The sequence below is a fragment of the Canis aureus genome, chromosome 9 (genome assembly GCF_053574225.1).
Source record: "Canis aureus isolate CA01 chromosome 9, VMU_Caureus_v.1.0, whole genome shotgun sequence".
In the NCBI taxonomy this organism is placed as follows: Eukaryota; Metazoa; Chordata; class Mammalia; order Carnivora; family Canidae; genus Canis; species Canis aureus.
The window spans coordinates 8,951,397-8,969,254 of record NC_135619.1 but is presented as its reverse complement, the minus strand read 5'-3'; the positions used below and the strand labels follow the sequence as shown (position 1 = coordinate 8,969,254).

General features: G+C 36.8%; 1 long non-coding RNA gene across 1 annotated transcript in view; it reads left to right on the top strand.

Annotated features, from left to right (window-relative positions):
• Nucleotides 1–17,161: 17,161 nt before the first annotated feature.
• The window catches only part of LOC144320026 (uncharacterized), a 57,650-nt gene continuing 56,953 nt past the window's right edge, over nucleotides 17,162–17,858 (top strand). Inside the window, exon 1 of the long non-coding RNA XR_013385621.1 lies at nucleotides 17,162–17,304. This is a non-coding gene — a long non-coding RNA (uncharacterized LOC144320026). The remainder of the gene's footprint in view (nucleotides 17,305–17,858) is intronic.

Sequence of the window (17,858 nt, the reverse complement as noted above, 5' to 3'; positions counted from 1 at the left end):
CATACTGTTTTCCAGAATGGCTGTCTCAGCTTGCAACCCCACCAACAATGTATGAGGGTTCCCCTTTCTCTGTCCCCTTGCCAACATTCGTTGTTTCCTGTCTTGTTAATTTTAGCCATTCTGACTGGCGGTATATTGTCCTGATGGCAAATGGTGTGGAACATTTTTTCATGTGTCCGTTGGCCATTTGTATGTCCTTTTTGGAGAAATGTCTGTTCATGTCTTCTGCCCATTTCTTGACTGGATTATTTGTTTTTTGGGTGTTGAGTTTGATAAGCTCTTTATAGATCTTCGATGTTAACTCTATCTGACAGGTCATTTGTGAATATCTTCTTCCATTCTTTAGGTTGCCTTTTAGTTTTGTTGACTATTTCTTTGCTGTGCAGAAGCTTTTTATCTTAATGAAGTCCTAATAGTTTATTTTTGCTTTTGTTTCCCTTGTCTTTGGAGACCTGTCTAGCAAGAAGTTGCTGTGGCTGAGGTCAAAGAGGTTGCTGCCTGTGTTCTCTAGGATTTTAATGGATTTCTGTCTCACATTTAGGTTTTGCATCCATTTTGAGTTTATCTTTGTGTATGGCATAAGAAAATGGTCCAGTTTCATTTTTCTGCATGTGGCTGTCTAATTTTCCCAGCACCATTTATTGAAGAGACTGTCTTTTTCTGAACTCCACTTTAAAGAGCTAGATACTCTCCAAGCAAAAGATAGTCTTCTGCCACTGATTTTCTCAAATTTTATCTACTTCAGTCAAAAACCTCAGAGGTCAGATGCCTTCAGGTTCTCCAGATTTTCTAGTTTATAATCCTCACACTATAAGCACAAAAGACCCAATTTTGAATTCTGTGATATCTCCATAAAAGGACTACATGTTCTTTTATGTGATTCAGCATCAGCAAATACATTCCTTATGTTGTCACAGCCGATTTCTTTGCTTCATGCAGACATCATTGGTTAGCCATGTTGTGGCAGGTGTGGCTAGCTGATCACAAAATTATTTCTCTTTCTTTCTTGGACTCAGCTAGATCACATTCCCTAGATTTCTTTGCACTTGGTTATGCCATATGGCTAAAGTCTAGAACTAATGGAATGTACAGGGAGATGATGTACTTTGCTTCCATTCCTACCACAATAAAACTATCTATGTATGATCCTCTATATTTTTTCTCCTTCTAGAATGAGGGTTATACATAGGGAAGTGGAGATGAACGAACCTCCAACCATCTAGGTCTTTCAGTGACTTTATGGAGCAGAGAGAGTCCTGTCCTCCTCATCTCATTAAGCAGAAACACCCATTTTTAAGACTTGACAATTGACAATAAACAAACTTCAATTGTGTCAGGTCACTGAAAATTTGAAGTGTATCTGTAATAGCAGATAACATTGTCTTAATTAGAACTCATGAGGATGAGTATTAGTTTTATTTCTTAATGAGTCCCAATTCTATTTTTGCCCTAAATTCCAGGCAACTCCCTCCATTATAGTTGGCAACTGCTTCCCATAAACCTACTTGCCATTCCCACTACAAGGATGTTGCTGGCATCATCCTTCCCTCAGACTGGCTATTGTTCTGATTTTCTCTCCCCATTACTTGCTTCCCAATTTTAGTAAGCTTCTTCATTTCAAAATTGTTCAGTTTGCTGTAATAAATATTTAAGAACATGACCTATGAGCAAGTTACTCATTATGTTGACTAAGAATATGATCAGTTACTTACCTATCTGTCGTCTTCTATGTAACTATTGTTGGCATGCTTTCTAGGTCTCCTCTTTGTGACAAAAGAAATGAGTTTGATCAGGTTGCAAGGCAAGTAATATTTATCAGATAATGGTCTTTTGCTTGGTGATGTGGCATATTCTAAAGTATTAAAAAGGAGCTTTGAGTCAAGAAATTTAGAATTTTTTATGATAAAAATTATTCACATATTACTATCAAGAACTATATAAAATAAATCAAAATAATTTTTTCTTGCTTAGCTGCCAGATACTGAGTTAATCCTCTCTGTATATTACCATCTTAATCCTCACAAAAAAGCTTAGCAAAAGATGAACCAAACCTCAGAAAAGTTAGTCATTTATGTTCTCACATAGCTAGTGAGTAGTGGAGCAGGACATGAGCTCAAGGATCTGATTGTAGAGAATGTATTCTTATCCACTACACTATATTGCATTGCTCACAGTGACAATTATAACTATTAATTTAAATAAAATTACTTTGAAATTATTGATCTAAGCCTTTAATAGCCATTATCCTATTTAACTGTCACAACTGCATGAGGTGGGCATCATTATTTATTGTCATTTTACAAGGGAAATTGAGTCAGAGACAGATCTTGTACAAAGACACATGGTGATAAATTTTGGCAGTAGCTTTTGAAAATAGGCTATCTGATTTAAGAAATTTCTTTCCCAACCTTTTGAAAAAATTTTAAGTCTACAAAAAGGTACCAGGAAAAATCCAATAATCACCCATATACCCATTACGTAAATTCACTAACTATAGTATTTTCCACATTTGTTGAGCCCATACTGCTAAACAGTATGATTATGCAGCTAAATTATTGGTCAGATTAAATGCCATTGATTTTATTCAATTTTATAGAAAATCAAATGAATAGGTAAGGGAGGCTTTATAGACGTGTGTCTTGAACTAGTTCCTGAAAATTGTAGATAAATAGAAAAAGGAAGGTATACTGAAATAGAGACATTCAGCACAGTGGGTTGATCATGCAGACATATGTGGAGGGAAGATTTGAATTTAAGAGCATTTGGAAAACTAATTTGGGACCAAATTAAGAATATCCAAAAGCCAAAAGTGGGGGGTTCAGACTGATTATTATAGAAAAAAGGGAAACTTGGCAGTTTTTTTTATTAGGGGGAATAACAGCTAAGTATTGGCATTTATGAATAATTAACTTCTCATTGCTTTTTAAGAGCTTCCATTGAAGGGCACCTGGGTGGTTCATGCAGTTAAGCATCTGACTCTTGATTTTTTTGGCTCAGGTTATGATCTCAGGCTCATGAGATCAAGCCCTGAGTCATGCTCCATGCCCAGAAGGATTCTCTCTCTCCCTTTCCCTCTACCCCTCCCTTCATCTCTCCTCTAAAACAAAACAAAAAAACAAAACAAAGCAAAACAAAACAAGCAAAAAACAAAAACAAAACAAAACAAAAAAATACCTTCTATGGAATACCATGACTCTGAGGGAGCACAACACTCTTCTCATTCAATTTCAAGAACTTGGGACTGAGATAATGCTTTTGAAAATCAATACAAATCAAAACTGCAACGAGATACCACCTTACACCAGTCAGAATGGCTAAAATTAGCAAGTCAGGAAACAATAGATTTTGTCAAGCATGCAGAGAAAGGGAAACCCTCTTATCTGCTGGTAGGGTTGCAAACTGTGATAGCCACTCTGTAAAAGAGTATGGTAGTTCTTCAAAAACTTAAAAGTAGAGCTATCTTATGACCCAGCAATTGAACTACCAGGTATCTAGCCAAAGTGATACAGTGATCACTTTGGATACAAACAGTGATCCAAAGGAGTGTCTGCACTCCAATGTTTATAGCAGCAATATCCACAATAGCCATAATATAGAAAGAGTCAAGATACCCATTGACAGATGAATGGATAAAGAAAATGTGGTATTCATATACAATGGAATATTACTTAGCCATCAAAAAATGAAATCTTACCATTTGCAACGATGTGGATAGAACTAGAGGGTATTATGCCAAATGAAGTCAATCAAAGAAAGACAATTATTATATGATTTCACTCATGTGAAATTTAAGAAAGAAGACAAAAGATCATAGAGGAAGAGAAGGTAAAATAAAAAAGATGAAATCAGAGAGGGAGGCAAACCATAAGAGACTAAACTATAGGAAACAAACTAAGGGTTGCTGGAGGGTAAGTGGGTGGTAGGATGGGGTAACTATGTGATAGGCATTAAGGAGGGCATGTGATGTAATGAGCACTGGGTGATATATGCAACTGACGAATCTTTAAACTCTATCTCTGAAACTAATAATATATGTTAATTGAATTAAATTTAAAACATTAAAAAAAAGGAAAATCAATAACCTGAATAATCCTTGCAATGACATTGCATTGAGTAGCCCTTGGAAGAAATAGCAAAATTGTAAAAGAAAGAGAATTTTTTTCATGATTCCATTGTAAATACTCCTCCTTCCTTCCTTCCTTCCTTCCTTCCTTCCTTCCTTCCTTCCTTCCTTCCTTCCTTCCTTCCTTCCTTCCTTCCTTCCTTCCTTTTCTTCTTCTTCTTCTTCTTCTTCTTCTTCTTCTTCTTCTTCTTCTTCTTCTTCTTCTTTCTTCCTTCCTTCCTTTCTTTCTTTCTTTCTTTCTTTCTTTCTTTCTTTCTTTCTTTCTTTCTTTTTCTTCTTCTTCTTCCTTCCTTCTTTCCTTCCTTTCTTTCTTCTTTCTTTCTTCCTTTTTCTTTCTTTCTTTCTTTCTTTCTTTCTTTCTTTCTTTCTTTCTTTCTTTCCTTCCTTCCTTCCTTCCTTCCTTCCTTCCTTCCTTTCTTTCTTTCTTTCTTTCTTTCTTTCTTTCTTTCTTTCTCTTTCTTTCTTTCTTTCCTTTCTTTCTTCTTTCTTCTCTTTCTTTTTTGAATGCCAGATGGTAGTTTTATGGTTTTGTTAATACAAATGCGATGGGCACATAAGCTGTTTACTCATTTTATTTGCTGCACGGCCTAGCATTGACTGATGATTCTGATGGCCAGCTATGCTGCTCTTTTCACAATGGCTTTGTGGTTCTTAGAGGAAACATTGTGAGCAATCTCTGCACAGTATGATTTGTTGCTGATCAGCCGAACTTCAAGCTCCTTGATGTTGTGGACCAGGAACTTCCAGAAGCCACTGGGCAGCATGGGCTTTGTTTTCTTGTTGCTACCATAACCAGTGTTGGGCATCAAGATCTGGCCCTTAAATCTTCTGAGTACCTTATTGTCAATGCCTTTCGGTTTCCACCAGTTGTGCTTAATTTTGATCTATCAGTCTGATGGGTGCTGGATGAACTTCTTGGTCCTCCTTCTAACAATCTTGGGCTTTACCAGAGGTCTGAGGGTGGCCATGATTCTGTGCAGGAGATGACTGCCACCTCTAGATGTTGCACTGAATAAGAATAACACCATTTCTTTGTTTTCCTTAATCTAGGACAAGGAAAAGATATCACCTTTTTTTTTTTATTGCTGTCACTGAGACTGCAGATATACTGCAGAACTGTATTTTATGTTCCAGAATATTCCCTTTCCCCCAAGTCAAAAATTTACCTGACCTATACCTTGTTTTCTTGGATCCCTCTTAAGTCTTATTACCCAACTAGCTAACCTAAAGAATTTAGGTGCTAGCATATAAAAATATAATATATTCCTCTTAACTGATGTATAGGGGTAAAGAGATTTAAGAAATGGTAAACAAGCTTAAGATATGAACCCTTCAAATGTTACCACATAGGAGACCAAAGATTAGATCTATGCTTGTGTTTATTCTTGAACATGGCCACTGGTTTCAATAAATGGAGAAGCAAAAAGTGAGATATAACACTGAATCATTGAAAGTTTTAGAAGCATGGATTCAGGAGGCATGGCTTTATGGTCACTGAGCAGAGGAGTTGTAAAGGAAGGCTCTTTACCACCTGTATCTGAGAGTCATATTGCTTGTACTTCCCATGCTTGACGGGAAGAACTGAGATGAATACTGCACAACGAATATGCTGGCCATGTGTGTGATATGCTACTAACATTTCAAACATGATGCAAATACATGACATGCCTGTCATCCTAACCTTGTAAATCCTTCTGAATCCCAGTGTGGTGAGTTGTAAGCAGTGATGTTTCCAAGTCAGTAGTACTCTCTGCTATTTCAAGGTCAGAAAACCTTGAAGTAAACAAAAACCACAATAAGTACCAATGTTTATTTGTTAGTGTTAGGTTACACCAATTTCATGCAAAGATCTAAATGGTAATGCTTTCCCTACACTATCCTTCACCAAAACAGAGCCCACCGTAATTGAATTTCTGTAGTTACATTGTGAGATTAAAAAAAAAAAAAAAAAAGTTCTTCTTCTTCTTCTTTTTTTTTTTTTCAAAAATTAACCCAAGGCAAGGTGAATGATTTTGGCTTTTATGACTGCAATTTTTTCCTATTACTAGAAAGTGATGGCATTTAGGAAGCCTTAATATTGAATCAAAAAGACCAAGAAATGAATAATCTAGAATGATTTCAATGATGATGGATTTCAATCAATTGCCAATCAATTGAGGTTGAAGAAATCACATGAAAGTATAATGGTACTAGATAATTATGTTGTCCTCTTTCCACATTCTCTTAACTTTGTACGTTTTTACTGAATTACCGCAAATCATTCTTTTTTTAAAGATTTAATTTTTTTTATTTGAGAGAGAGAGAGAGAAAGATCATGAGCAAGGGGAGAAGCGAAGGGAGAGGGGAAAAGGAGAAGTCTCCCCCTTGAGTGCAGAGCCTGACATGGGACTCCATTCTAGGACCCTGGGATCATGGCCTGAGCCAAAATCAGACCCTGAGCCACCCAGGTGCCCCCATAAATGGTCTTTTTAGGCCAGTGATTCAATGGTTATTGAGAAATTTGCTTTTGTACTAGATTTAGAATAAAATAGTCCTAAATATCAATGGGCAAGAATTATTGTTCTAATTTTATCTGTGAAATAGAATCTATAGCTAGATAGGTAATAATGGAGAAAACCTTGCTTGTTAGTAACTTTATTTTTTAGATCAGATTTAGGTTCACAGCCAAATGGAATAAAAAGTACAGATAATTTCCATATACCCCTATCCCCCACCCCTCACATACACAACCTTCCCACCACCAACATCCTCCACCAGAATGGTACATTTATAACAGTTGATGCACTTACACTGACATATAATTATCACACAAAGTCTATAGTTTACAGTAGGGCTCCTTCTCGGTGTACAGTCTATAGGTTTTAACAAATGTATAATGATATATATCTACTTTTCTGATATCATGCAGAATAGTTTCCCTTCTATGTAAATAATAGTGAAAGGGAATATAAGGGAAGGGAGAAGAAATGTGTGGGAAATATCAGAAAGGGAGACAGAACATAAAGACTCCCAACTCTGGGAAACGAACTGGGGTGGTGGAAGGGGAGGAGGGTGCAGGGTGGGGGTGAGTGGGTGACGGGCACTGAGGGGGACACTTGACGGGATGAGCACTGGGTGTTATTCTGTATGTTGGTAAATTGAACACCAATAAAAATTATTTTATTAAAAAAAAAAAAAGAATAGTTTCCCTTCCCTAAAAATCCCCTGTGTTTGCCTATTCATGCCTTACTTCCTCCTAACACATGGCAACCACTAATATTATTACTTTCTCTGTAGTATTGCCTTTTCCAGAAAGAAGATCGTACAGTTGGAATCTTGTAGTATGTTACGTTTTGAGATTGGCTTCTTTTACTTGGTAATATGTGTCTACATTTCTTCCATGTCTTCAAGGCTGGATACCTCATTTCTTTTTAGTGCTAAATAATATTCTATTTCGGGATGTACCACAGTTTATTTAGCCGCTTATCTATTAATGGACATCTTGGTTGCTTCCAAGTTTGAACACTTATAAATAAAGTTGCTATAAATAACCATGCATAGGTTTTTTGTGGGAACATCAGTTTTCAATTTATTTGGGTAAATATGAAGGAGTTATGATGGCTGGATTATATAATAAGTATATATTTTATTTTTGTAAGAAACTGTCAAACTGTCTTCCAGAGTAGATATACCATGTTGCATTTCCATCAGCAATTAATGGGAGTTCATTTGGGAGAAGGCTTACAGCAGGTAGGAAGAGTGACTTCTCTTATAAACATGTAGGATAAAGAACTAATCATATTTGGCTCAGTCCCAACTGGGATCTTTCTTTGTTTCAAATATCCTATTCTTAGAATATAGGTCTTCTCTATTCTCAGGCTGCTGGAAAGTAGACCTATGATTGTCCAGTATAGTCTTTGATTGAATAGTTTAGTTTGTCTATTGTAGTAGAGTGACTTCAAGACAGTTTGTTTATAATCCTAAAGCTAAATTTTCTATTTGTCTGTCTTATTATTATTGTTATTTTGTTTCAAATTCAGGCAGGCAAATAAAATCAGTGTTACATATTTCCTTTCCCAATACCAGCAGTAGTATTTTTAACTGGAAAAAATAATGCATGATATGATTTAAAAAATGAAATATAAAAGGTTGTACATTGAAGAGTTAGTATACTTCCCCTTTTGGGTTCTAATTAGACTTCCTCAAGTCAAAAACTATTTAACTTTTTTTTTTTTTTAAGAAATATTCTATGTAGATAATTGTGTGTGTGCATATTCTCAATAAATTGTTTCTTAATCCTGTTTCTCTCACACATGTATCTTAGTGATTATCAACAGAATACATTTGAGGTCTATTTCATTCTTTTTAATGGCAGAAATATATTCCATATTACAGCTGTGCTGAGGTATTTAACCAGTATCCTATTAATTGATATATAGGTTGTGTCCATTCTTTTGTTGCTGAAAAATTGCTTCATTAATACCCTTTGGACCAGTGAGTACATTTATAAACTAGATTCCTCGAAGAGGATATGTTATATCAAAGGGTATATGTAATTAAAATTTGATACATATAATTATTGTCAAATTTCTTTCTAAAGAGATTGCACCTACTAGTAGCATTTGACAGTGCCTGTTTCTTTATACTCTTATCAGTACTGCTATAACATCAAGTATTTTGATCTTAAAATTTTTGCTTTTTAAAAATGGTAGTAGATGTGCCATCAGAGAACAAAGTGATGGTTCCCAGAGGGGAGAGGGTAGGGAATGGACAAAATGGGTGAGAGGAGAGGGAGGTACAGGTTTCCAGTTATGGAATGAAGAAGTCATGGAAATAAAAATACAGCATAGGAAATATAGTCAATGGTATTGCGATAGCATTGTATGGTAACAGATAGGAGGTACACTTGTGGTGAGCATAGCATAATGTATAGACTTGCTGAATAGCTATGTTGTACACCCAAAGTTGTAACATTGTGTGTCTATACTTCAATAACATTAATAGTAATAATAATAATAAAATGTTTACAGAAATGGCTACAGTAAAAAGACCACCAGGAAAAAATAAATAAAAAATCAAAGAGTAGCAGATTATTAAAGATATTTTCTCAATGTTGCTACAAGTACTATCAGGATATACTTTATTTACTTTATTGTTTGGTATAAAAATCAAAGGGACAAGTCAATGTATCAGTTTTCTTTAACTCTTCATGAAAGAAGTTTAGAGAAAAAGGTGCATGTGTGTGTGTGTCTGTGTGTGTGTGTAAATTCTTTTTCTATTGTCATAGCCCAAACTCCAAATTCAAATGTACTCTTAAGTTCCTTTAAAAAGTATGCATTTAGATACAAAACATTCTAATTTCCAGTGTGAACAGTTCCATTTGCAAAGAGCAAAACTAACAGGTATGTAATTTCATGGTGTCTTATATAAGTGGTCATATTTTGTGAGGAGAAAATGCCAATGAGGCATAGTTAAAGGTCACCTATTTTAATGAACTGGTTTATGACTCATGGTTTTATCTTTACTTTTCTTTTGCTTTTTTTCATAGGTTATACTTTGATTAGCATAGAGATCGTCTAATAATTGTAGTATTTCAAGTTCAAATGATTCCTTATCCAATGTGTTTCTTCATGCAGAATTAAAAGCAGGTGAATTCTTACAAGCTGAGGGAGGGGTAGGGAAGAGGAGGGGAAGGAAGGAAGAGACAGAGAGGAAGACATGATAATGATGAACTGGGTTTCTGGAGAAGGAAGCTTAGGTCCTATTTTGTTAGAGTCTCTGGTCCTAACAGCCTATTGAGGTATAATGGTTTCTCAGAGAAAAGGAAATTAATCCTGTGTTCCAGAATTAGAGGTGCTGTGACTTTTAAATGACATCATTTCATCTGTTATATTTAATTAGATTCAGTACATCTCTATTCCTGACTCTGTTGGTAAGAGGACATAGATGTCACGTAAACAAATAGTCAACTAAATTCTTCCTAAATATTAGTAGCAGTCTTTCTACTCATTCCCCAGTCCCGACAGCAACTCCCCCTCTAGATTTTTGGGTAGGTAACATGGGACCCCAGCTCTGGTGATTTTCAAAAATAATGAATTTGCTTCATTGAATCGTATTTGAACAACTTGAAATTCAAATTCACAATTCACACTGCAGAGTTTCACAATGTGAAACAGTGTACAGAGTTTCACACTACAGTCCCTGTGGATTTCTGTAGGGTAGGTATTAAGTGAACTCATATTTGTGAGAGTCTTCTATATGCTAGCTTTATGTGCTGTTATATTTAATCATCACAATATCCCAATGAAGTAAGCATTTATTCTGCTTTTATAGATTAAGAAACTAAATCACTGAGGCCAAGGTCATTGACTAAGATCACATGGCTTGGCTCACTAGAGCCAAGTTTTGAGCCTGCATCTAACTTAAAGCTGCATTTTTTTCTACCACACTATCTTGCTTAAATGTGGGTTCTTTGAGATCATGTACACAAAAAATATCCATAAATTATTATCTTAGCAAACCATTAATGTTTAATGGTAGTTTTCCTATGTGTGTTGTGTGACTTTATGTTTCCTCTAACAGAAGAAGAAATGGAAGTGTACAATTAAATTAATGTACAACTTGTCAGACCTAGAAAGAGCTATAACAATGTATATCCATATACCCATGACTCAGCTGAGTAAGCAAAAATCAGTGATGATTGGAGCCCTACCCCATCCTGTATACTGCTGTTCACAGCATTCCCTCTCACCCTTCCTTTCATCCTCCTGAAGAAGCAACCACTGACCAAAGTTTGGGATTTACCATTCTCTATTAGTTTTCTCTAAGCCTTTACTAATGTGTAGGAGTATTCTTGTGTTTTTAGATCTCCATACACATTCTATCATGCTTTACAGTTATTGACAACTTGCTTTTTCTGTTGTTGTTCAACTTCCAGTTAGCTAGACTTATATGTATTTGTCGAGACTTTTAAAGGGAAACATCTAAAATGCTCTTCTGAAATGTGATAATAAAATATAATAACTCAATTCTATGAGCTAGGCACTGAAACAGGACACTTTACATATTAATTAATTTTATAATACTAGGAGATATATATTATTCTTATTGTGAAGCTCAGGGAGTTTCAGTTATTCACATCAGGTAATGGCTAGTCAGTAGCAGAGCTGGAATTCCAGCATAGTATTTATAACTCTAATTCTGTACTTTTTTTCTATTACACTGCGCTGCCTACCTTTACTGAATTTCAACTTTTGTCATTTAATTTTCTTCAAGACCAAGGCTCCAAACTCCTGGCCAAGGGCAAAGCATAGAGCAAGAAATGGTGACCCCCATGTGCACAGAAGCTGCTTTAGTAATGCAGCGCCCAGGGTTACTGTCTCCTCATCGCCTCTCATTTACAGAGGCAATTACCCTTTACTGTTACTGTGCTGTGCAGTGACATTTGGCATCACCTAGGGTACCTGTTTCCTGAGACATTCTACCTATTGAAAGAAATAGCTATTCCATGACTCCATCCCCCAACTAAAACCTGGGCCAATTCACCACCATATCCATGATTAAAAAGATTCTATAGAAAAATGTAACAGGCCTTCCCAAACCAATCAATGGCTTAATTGTTAAGCAAAATTGCTGTGTCTTACAATAACTACTATTACAAACTATCCATTAAAGAGCAGCCTCTGCTTCCCTCTTGACTCTTTCATTAGCATAATACTCCCACATTAGTACCCAATTATAAACAAGCCCTATCCAAATTTACATTACTCTCCAAATTACATACACAGACTGATTACTGTTTCTTAAAAGAGCAAAATCTACGTGAGCACTAAATACTCCTTTCCTTTTCAGTGTATTGTGGTTTCACGGTCAGTCCCTTTTGAATACATGTGGCAGCAGCCTTTTAACTTGGTCTGAAGAAACAGGCATTATGCTTGGAAGGGATTTCTTCAAAAGCAGGATTCAAGAGCAACACCACAGGAAGACGTGTGTCATCGAAATATTGTACATCTTTCTTTTTCTATGCTCTTCCTTTCTTCCCCCCATTTTGTTCTTGTCTATCATCATTAATGTCTACAGTTCTCTCACTTTTAATAGCGTGGCCCTCTCCTCTTTCTGATTCCCTTTTTTATCTACCTCAGGTATATTTTTGTCAATATGCACTGTTCTCAGCCAGTTTGATCTCAGTATGTTAGTACTTCTTCTTTCTAACAGTATTCTGTTCTTCGTGACTCTGGCATGCCCTGCCATACTATCTTGGAAAGGTGGCCTTGCAACTGGTGGGTCTGGTCTTAAATCTACTCTCAATGGAAGTCAAAGTTCTTTCATGACTTTGGTGCTCCAAGACATCTTTTACTTCTCAGAACATGGTGTCTTCTGACATAATAGGTGAAAATTACTCTGTCTGAGAGTTATTTGGAATGGCCATACATTTATTTTTTTGTTAGGCTTCTTTACAGGTGAAGAATTCTAGTGGCTGGAAATGGCAAAAACAAAATTTAATCAGTTCTTTCCAGAGGAGGATTAATATTATATTGAGTACTGTGAACTCTGCTCTTTTCTCTTGAAACCCATCTAGTTCTTCATCTCCTAGTGATTGCTCATTTACCACTCCAACAAAGCGCCTGAACTTTTTGCTGAGCAGGTAGTTTTAGTCCTCAACTCAGGACCCCTTTCAATGGCTTCTATTGTCCTCTTGGACACCATCATGTGCTCAAAACAGGGTTTCTTTAAAATGTAGTAATTTCTAATTTTGCATTTGGTATGTTTTCCAATTCCTTTTTTTTTTAATATTTAATTTATTTATTTGAGAGAAAGAGAGAGTGCATGAGCATGGTGGGGGGCAAAAGAGGAGGGAGAGAGAATCCTCAAGCATACTCCCTGCTGAATGCAGAGCCTGAGGTGGGTCTCCATCTCAGGACCCTGAGATCAAGACCTGAGCTGAAATCAAGAGTCAGCCATTCAGTCAACTGAGCCACCCATACACCCGTTTTTCAATTCTAATCTAAGACATCTTACTCATCTTTCACCCTCAAATTAGAAGGAAGGTATCTTTCTTTATTAAAATGAGGTTAATTTTCCCAAATTGTAAATAACATAATCGTGATTTACTTTAAAATACTCCAGTTTCTATCATTGCCCTTGGCACGTCATCTACATTTTCAGTCATAGTTTATATGTTTCTGCTTGATAGGCCCTTGCTCCCTGATAGGAGCATGCTGTCTCACTTAATATGGACCCATCACATTGTCCTTAAAAACTCTCAGACTTACCAAGTTCACTCTTGCCTTAAGTCCTTTGCTGTTGCTACTTGTTTTCTGTCCCTGGAAGATTCTTTTCCTAGTGCTCAGGAAGGCTGACTTCTTACCAACCACATCTCAGCTCAAATCTCATCCACCCATTTCCAGGTCTTCCCTAGCATGTAATATGGTGGCAGTCAATACATACTTATAGTTAATACACACTTACTGAATTGATAGATTAAAATTTGCCAATGAATTTAATTTCCATACAGCATACATTCTGTTTTTGCTGACATGATGATGCCATCTGATATATGTTTTCAGAAAAAACTCGTCTGAAGTTTTGAATGGGAGGAAGAGAAAGGCCAGTGAGATGGTAAGCAGCATTCTATGTGTTTGTCCCCTGGCCCCATCAGATCCCACACTTCCTTTGCTGTTCTTTTCCTGGGAACCTCCAGCCTCCTGTATGGCATTATAGGGGAGGAAGACATTTTACTTGACCCTTCTAGGTTCTTTGGCTTATCTATTAATTTAAATTGACATAAGACTAGCAAGAGAAAAACAAATTTAACTTCCTACCTACAGGAGCCTCACATAGACATGAGAGGTTCAAAGATAGCCAATTGTGGCTTATTTGCCATGCTGAGCTAAGGAAACGATGGTAGGGGTCTGGGGCTTCAAAGGGAAGGAAGACAACTCACAGGAAGATAGGAAGAACAAATGTTTGGTAAATGAATGTTTGTCATTCCATGCAGGGACAATGAGACAGAGAGATTTGAACAAACAGGCCCTGCTGAGCTTTTCCTAGCTCACCATGCCTACCTAGCTCATACTCTGTATCTTTGGTGATAGTTCTCTTCCTCCATCAGGGCCTCTATCTAAATTCTTTTAGGCAGTTAAGGGGAGGAAAAGCTCTTCCTAAGGCTTTTGGGGCTTGATTATCTTCAGCTCAAAATAATCCACATACCAAAATGGCACATTTTAGGGAGACTTGTTCTGAACCCCTTCAGTATTGAAGTTTGGTAGAGAGACATAAAGTGGCAGAATATTTTCTTTTTAAAGATTTTATTTATTTATTCATGAGATACACACACAGAGAGAGGCAGAGACACAGGCAGAGGGAGAAGCAGGCTCCATGCAGGTAGCCCGATGTGGAACCCGATCCCGGGTTGCCAGGATCACACCCTGGGCCGAAGGCAGACGCTCAGCTGCTGAGCCACCCGGGTGTCCCATCAGAATCTTTTTTATAAACATTACTAGAACTTGTTCAATCATGGCTACATGAAGAAGAGGCAATAAAGCTTTACAATTTTTTTTTTAATTGAAATGTAGTTGACACACAATGTTACATTAGTTTTGGGTATATAACATAGTGATTAGACAGCTCCATACCTTATGAGGATGTGAAACTTTGAAAGTAAAGGGATATTAAGTATTTCTATATTTTTCACAGTCATGTAATTTCTACATTATCTACCCATCAACAAGTAGAAAGCAGGTATTCATGGGGCAGACAAGGTAATCTATTATATCATCCCATCTTCATTTCTGTTGTGCTGTTTGAGGTTGTAGATCAACATTTCGTCAATTTATGCCTTTTTAAATCAAGAATAAATTGTGAGCTTTTTATATATGTAAAACACATTTTAATCTACTCACCATGTCCACAAAAACAACTTATCACTTATCGTCCTAGTAGCCAGAGTATATCTAGTTTCTTCTGCATGTGCACAAACCTGACAGGTGGTACCCCCTTAAGTTCTAGCCTCTTCACTCCCGGTCTTGATTATGAGAATGAAGCTGAACAAGATGGCCACACACTTAGAACAGGTTTTGAGGTACATTCTCACTGACATAATAAGAATCCTCTTCCCTCATTGCCATGAGATAATTCTTTTCATCCAGCCCAAAATAGAACTGGCCTTTTCTTTCCTGTTTCTTTGTCAACAGCTATTTTTGCAAGATTTTCATTACTTCTTAATTGTTCAAACTTCCTAACTTCATTTTTCTTGTTAAGGACCGATTTTACAAATGAGTTCATTATCTCTACCATTTTAGACTCATCATTAATTTCATGCTCCTCATTTATTAGTGGACCTATTTTCTCTCTGGTACTTCTTTCTCACTGCAGTATTTGTAAAATGCCCTTGTTTTCTTTGAGTCCCCTTTACTGGCTTTATTACATTCTCCTATGCTACTGGTATCTTTCCTATGTTTAATTGATACATCTCTCTTTTTATGCCAAATAGCAATTTTTCCTTCATTGACTTTAATATAAGGTGTTAAAAGACATTCATGTTTACACTTCATATTTGCACATCTCATTCTTCAAATACATTTTAAATCTGCTCTAGTCTACCTAAAATATCAATAGAAGGAGCACTGCCAGAAAGAAAATTGAGACAATTCTACATCTTATAAATGCCTTACTGTATGCAATAAATTTCTTAATCCTTAATTAGAGAAGAGATTCATAATAGTTTTATCGGTTAGGCTGAAACAGAGCAGTATTTAATAACGTCCTTAGCTAGGGCATCCAGCAAAGCCGAGGTATAGAATTTCAATCGTTTAACTTGTGGCCATTTGAGGTAGGAGTGTGTAGGGTAAAAGTAGATAGCATGCACCAAGATATGGAAGACTGAGTTCTAGACCATGAACAATCCTAAATAATTTTTAACCAAATCTCTGTTCTTTCTCTCTGCCAGAGTCTCTTCATCTCCATTTTGATTCTCACTTTTCTGTATTCCTTAGAAATATGGGCATAGGGTGGGAAAGGGAGAGGCCTGCATTTGCATGTAGAGCACCTTTGCAGAATCGAGGCAGCAAAAAATACTGTAATCCACGATTCCTACTGAGATACAACAGAGCATTGGATGAGGAAACAGGAGGCCTGGGGTTTTATTGCCCGTTTCCTATTATTTGACTCCTTGGCAAATGAGCTTCCTCATTTGTAAAAAGAGGGAGTTGAATTGGATGATAGTTAAGGTTCTTTCTATTTCTAAGTGGTCTCTATTATTCTTCAACTTCAAAGTCTATTAAGTCATTCGCTGGGAGGTTTATTTATGTATTCCAGTCATTAGGCTCCTGTTAAGTACTTTTAGTCTCCTCCTTGGAACTCTAAATGAGCATGACCATTCCATATACCATATGCGTGCCAGCCCACAAAAGTAAGTCCTGGATTACAGCCTTTATTTGAAGTTAATGCCCGCGGTTCCTGTTTTTCCTAATCTCCCACTGATTTGGGTTTTTATTTCAATGGTACTTAGCTTTGAACTCTTCATATTGAGGTCCCTGCCTTGAGCTGACCTTTAACCTGTCCAGAGTTGGTACCCATGATGGCAATCTGTGGTGTATGGCCTCAGTGTGCAACTCAGATGAACGGGGGCACAACTTTGACTGCAGGCATAGCCTGCTACATGAGAGGGTGCACCGGATTATTATTTATTATATATTTTGTTCTTGGGAAAATGTTTCTCTGAATTACAGCTCTGCCATTTGTAAAAACTGCTAACATACTTTGTCAAAACTGCTGTGAAAATCTGGTGAAATAATTTCTGCAGGGTTTTTTTGTCAAATATCTTATGCATCTCTACGTACAAGTCTCCAAAATGATACCACTGTACTTTGTTCTTTTTAAACTTCCTTCCTTGCTTTTTTTTTCTCTTTAGATGTACATTCACATCTCTCCCACTCCTTGAAATGATCCTCGAAATCATGTCTTTAATTTTTTTTCCAATCTGGTAGGCTCCTTCTCATCCTTCAAGACCCAGCTCAAAGGGTATCTCCTATGTGACATCTTTCTGTCTTTTTCAGGCAGAGAGAGCTGTTCACGTCCATGCTCACTTGTTCCTTTGTTGACACCTGAGAGTTACAGCACAGCAGCAGTCCCATAGGTCCCATAGGCTTCGAGCATTTCTTATGTGATTGCATTGTACTTGCCTTATTTCATCAAAAGAACAGGTAAGTTTATTTTGGTGGAAAACTGGGGGCAAATAATTTGCTGAAAGATCTTCTCATTAGAAAGGGTCTGGACCTAGAGCTGAACCCAAGCCTTCGTCCTCCTACTCTAACATGACCTTCCAAAGCATCCTCAGGAGGGAATTAGTGGAATCCACTCAGATGGTTGTGACTAAGGGCAATAACTCCGTTCTCACCCAAAGCTTTACTCTATTCTCACTATCATGGTTTTATAATGCTAGATTTTCCTGCTCTGTATCTTCTAATGTTCTACTTCTTTGCTATTTCATGTTTTAGGTATCTTGCTTTCTTGTAATGGGTAGGACTTTTTTTGTTTTAAAGATTTTATTTATTTATTCATGGGAGACACACAGAAAGTGGCGGAGACACAGGCAGAGAGAGAAGCAGGCTCCATGCAGGGAGCTGGATACAGAACTCCATCTCAGGACCCCAGTATCATGACCTGAGCAGATGCTCAACCACTGAGCCACCCAAGTCCCCCTGGGTAGAACTTTTAAATAATACTCATGTTAAAATTCTAAGTCTCTCTGTTTGGA